This window comes from Jaculus jaculus, unplaced genomic scaffold (genome assembly GCF_020740685.1).
Source record: "Jaculus jaculus isolate mJacJac1 unplaced genomic scaffold, mJacJac1.mat.Y.cur u27, whole genome shotgun sequence".
In the NCBI taxonomy this organism is placed as follows: Eukaryota; Metazoa; Chordata; class Mammalia; order Rodentia; family Dipodidae; genus Jaculus; species Jaculus jaculus.
The window spans coordinates 39,087-44,247 of NW_025423517.1; the positions used below are offsets into that span (position 1 = coordinate 39,087).

The 5,161-nt window shown below is 39.7% G+C and overlaps 1 pseudogene; it reads left to right on the plus strand.

The window, feature by feature from the left end:
- The first annotated feature begins 1,322 nt into the window (after window positions 1-1,322).
- LOC123457596 lies at window positions 1,323-2,833 on the plus strand (annotated as a pseudogene).
- Window positions 2,834-5,161: the final 2,328 nt, after the last annotated feature.

A 5,161-nucleotide genomic window follows, 5' to 3' on the forward strand; every position in this document is an offset into this window, starting at 1 on the left:
GTTCAACCAGATGCTTATGGGTTCATGCATGTTGAGTTGTTTGCAGTGGCAAGAGTTTCTGGCTAGCCATTCTCTCTCTGAGCCTTTTTCTCTCACTCTATCTCTCTACTCCATCTATAAATAAATACATATTTTTAAAGACATACAATTAAAAAATAGCCATGTATCACAGCATAAGTTTTAATAACAGAATTTAGGAGGCAAGGGCAGGGGAATTGCTGTGAGTTCAATGCCAGACTCAGAGTACATAGTGGATTACAGAAAATATAGGGCTGGAGTGAGACCTTGCCTTAAAGAAAATAAAGAAACAAACAAACAAAATAGACATAAAATTCCATAATAAAATCTAATGCTAAGCCAAGCATGGAGGTACATGCCTTGAATTCTAGCAATCAAAAGGCAGATGTAGGAGGATCACCATGAATTTGAGGCAACTCTGAAAATGCAGAGTGCATTCTTGGTCAGCCTGTACCACAGTGAAACCCTACCTTAAAAATCAAAAACAAATAAATGAATAAATAATAATAATAACAAAAAATATTAAAGGCTAATACATTGTTCTAAACAAAATTAAAGAATAACAGAAGGAAAGAAGGAAAGAAAGAGAACAGTACAAACTCTGCTCAGTCTCAGTGAAATGTCCACTCTCCAATTAGAACACTGTGACTTCAATTTTGCTTTCAGACCAAAAAATTACAGATCTGGTTCAGTGAGAAACTCTGCTTCAGGGAAATAATTTGGACAAATGATCAAACAGGACACTGAATGCCATCCTCTTCTCCCCACATATGCATGTGCAGACACATATATACACTACACAATGCATACTGCATACATACCCTGTCAGTGTAAGAAATACTTTTCCAATGCCATTTATATTTTTCTATAAAACAAGTATCCAATGTTGGAAAGGTTATTTTAATTTTGAGCAGTTCCATGGAAATGGAATGCAAAAGATACATACATACATATATACATATATATATATATATATATATATATATATATATATATATATATATATATATATGTATGTATTTTTTTTAAGAGAGAGAGAGACAGGGAGAGGCAGAGAGAGAGAGATGAGAGAGATTGAGAGAGAAGGCTCGGCAGTTAAGGCACTTACTTGCAAGGACTTATGTCCCAGGTTTGATTCCACAGTTTACATGTTAAGAAAAGGTACAAACGGTGCACATATCTGGTGATTGTTTGCTGCAACTACAGGCCCTGGAGTGCCCATTGTTTCTCTCTGTCTTCTCCTTCTCTCTCTGTCCTTGTAACTAAATTAAGTGTTGAGGCGTCGAGGGAACCACACAGGTCGCATGGCCGCCGGCTGCGCCCCATCTCCTCGGCCCCAAGGGGTCTCCGAGAGGCCCGGGATGGCACCCGCCGGCGTCGTGCCTTGCCTGGAGCAGCAGACGTACGCCGTGGCGTGCGCGCTGGTGAACAGCCACTACTCGTGCCTGGTGGTCGGGCGGCACCGCAGGCACATCGCCCTGTCGCCCGCTACCTGCACCAGACGCGCACGGGGATCTGGGAGCAACTGGACGCAGAGCTCCTGCGCTACTCGGGAGGTACGGGAGCCGGCCGCGTCCATGCCCGCACAGGCGCTCGCGCTCTGCGTCGTGAGCTCGTGGAAACCCTGACGGGCGCTGGGGAGGTCAGCTGGGCGCAGGGCGAGCTGCTTGGCATGTGCCCACGGCTGTCCCCAGAGGACCAGGCCGCTGGCTCCATGCTGACAACGTGTGCCCGGTTGCCATGGAGGAGCTTGAGATGACCACTTAGGCCCAGAAGCCTCGCCTTTTAGGTGTCCCTATCGCATATGATCACTTCAAAGTTGTGGGTGAACTGGGAGACATTTATGGTGATCAAGGACACATTCATCTTAACATCGAAGCAGATTTTATTTTTTGCCCTGAACCAGGAAAAGTTGATGGGCACAGTTAATAAAGTGTCTTCTAGTCACATTGGCTGTTTAGCGCATGGTTGTTTTAATGCCTCTATCCCTAAACCTGAGCAGATGTCTTATGAGCACTGGCAAACTTTGGAGATAAATGTGGGTGATGAACTGGAATTTGAAGTATTTCGTTTAGATTCTGATGCTGCGGGAGTATTTTGCATTCGAGGAAAACTGAATATTACAAGTTTGCAATCCAAGAGTTATAAAGCTTCTGAAGATGTAGTAGATACTGGCATTGAGAAAATTGTTGCAAAAGTTTCAAAGACGAAGAAGAAGGTGAAGAAAGATGCAGAAGCCTCTGAGGCAGATGGTAGCACCACGGAGCTCACGGATTTGGCAGTCACCCCACAGGAAGAGGTGTACCTACAGACGACTGCTAATGTGAATGGTGTCTTGGAACCAAAGCCAAAGAAGAAGAAGAAAAAGAAAGACTCAGAAACTTCTGAGACAGAGGGCGGTGCCACAGAACTTGAAGATTTTGCAGATGTCACCCTACAGGATGAGATGGACCTACATACTAGTGATCATGTAAATGCCTCTCAGAGCAAGAGCCAAAGAAAAAGAAGAAGAAGAAAAAGAAGCACCCAAAAATCTTTGAGGCAGATGGTGTGGCCATAGAGCTAGCAGGTTTGCAGATGTCACCCCAAAGGAAGATGTGGACCAAACTATTAGTGGTAATGTGAATGACCTCTGGGAGGAAGAGTTGAAGAGGACAAAAAGGCACCAGGAGGAACAGGACCCTGTTTTCCAAGCCAGTGACTCCAGTGGTTACCAAAGTGACCATAAAAAGAAAAAAAGAAAAGACAAGACTGTGAAGACTCAGAATTTACCCGAGTTTTGGAATGTTCACCTAAGAAGAAACTGAAAATGTAGTTGTCTTTTCTGCCTTTTGACTATGATTCTGTTGTTAAAATATTTACACATGGCAGATGAATAAATGTTGTGAACGATGTGAAATGTTTATGTATACCAGTTCACAAAACCTGGGAAACTTGGTTAGAAATTAGAAAGCTATTGTAATAAAATCATAAAACGGAGTATAAAAAAGTAAATTAAGTGTTGAAAGTAAGAGAGAAAGACAGAGACAGAGACAGACAGACTGACAGAGACAGCACAAGCAATCTTCCGACCTTTGCATTCCATGTGCTGGAATAATGGCAATCACCACCATGCCTACTCAAAATAAATACTTTAATGTTATCAAACATATTATCAGCAACAATTCTATCCAGCTTCCTTTGTTTTACTCTTTACTTGTGTTGTGGTTGAAGTTCTGTGGCAGAAAAGTATCAGTGTTAAAAGGAGAGGGATTTGGAAGAAATGGCTCATGTGACTACATTTCTTGCAAGTCAGATGTCTGCTCAAATTATGAAATGGAGATTAGAAAATGAGGAATTCCTGTAGAGTGGGTTTGTATATAAACAAAACAAACAAAAAAATTCTTAGACACGAGTTACCTTTGCTTGAAAGCAGGAAATCATATCAAAGAGTTTTAACAACATAGATTTGTTGTGGCATTACTCTATGCACAAAATCACCAAATATTCTAAACTATCATTGAAGAAAAAAAAGGAGGATTATTATAATTTACAGTAATATTGTACAATACATGTCCCCCAGTGATTCCATTTTTAGAAAAATATTCACATCTGTTATATTAGAATTATACTTCTACTTGCCAGAAAATGATAACAATTTCTTTAGCGACAAATGTAAGGAAAACATATATTTTTTTCTAGTGTATTACTTTTTAATTACTAACATTTAAGCTATTTGCAAAATCTGACCCATTACACAAATTTTCAATTCATCTGTGATTTTTCATTATCAAGAGAGTTGCTTATCATAAACATATTGAGATTGATGTAATTCCATGCACCTTTAATCCCAGCACTGCCTGAAAACGCCTAAAAAATAAAGGTTAGCTATGAGTTCAAAGGTAGCCTGATATTATGAACAAGCACAACTCATAACCAAAGAGTGACAAGTATGTTTCAATTACTCTAGACTGGATTGTGCCTATTAATTTTGAATAATTATGTAACACACAATGGTATGGTAGCATTTAGGTGAGAAAATACTAGGGTGAAATGAACAGAAGCAATGACAGTGGCTTTCCATATAAAATCCCACTGCCTCCTGTGATGAACAAACCGAGTCAACACCACATATTGTTTTTGAGTGTCTGGTGTTCCTTAAACAGAAGCAAAGAGAAACCAAAAACAACAAAAATAGACCAAAAATTCAAGTAAATGTATGTGCATCATTGTAAATAAACATATGTCAATAAACCCACTTTACAAAGGACTGACAAGACTGAGGAGAGGAATTGAGATGAGCAAGAGTGATGTTTGAAGGGAGAATATGAAAACCTACAATAGGCCAGGCTTGATGGTGCACATCTTTAATACCAAGTACTTGAGGAGCAGTGAAATCAGGGTCACCACTGTTTTGCAGCCACACTGAGACTGCATCGTGAATTGCTGGGCAGCCTGTACAAGAGGGAAACACTACAGTGCAAAACAATATTACAGGAAGAAAGACAAAAAACTAGAGAAAAGAAAGGAAGGGAAGAAAGAAAGAAAGAAAGAAAGAAAGAAAGAAAGAAAGAAAGAAAGAAAGAAAGGAAGGAAGGAAGGAAGGAAGGAAGGAAGGAAGGAAGGGAGGAAGTAAAGAAGGAATGGGACAGGGAAAATCACTTAGGGGTTATTTCTTTTCCCAACAAAGACAATGGACCAGGGTTTGGGTCACCAGGACCCAGGTAAGACACATAAAGCACAAGGGGGCACATGTGTCCGGAGTTCAAATGCAGTGATTGAATTCCTGGTGTGCCTACTCTTTCTTTTTATCTATCTGTCGCTTTAACCCTTAAATAAAATTAAATATTAAAAAAAAAACATAAACTTACATGAATTGTTATACAAAATTCACTGAATCATATTTCTTGCCACTGCTAAGGACACAATAATAAAATAGATAAAGAAAAAAAAAAACAATGAAGAATCTGATGCTCATGAAAATTCGGGGAACAGAAGGTTGCAAGAGAGGGGCACGGCAGTTACCATGTGTGGTGCGTACTTACAAATATTGTTCTGACAGGAATTAAACAAAGAAATACATATTTGGAACAAAGAAATTGAAAGAAAAAGAATAAATTTTGTGATGGAAGTTCAAAATAAAAATAAGAGTCCAACTGCCTGT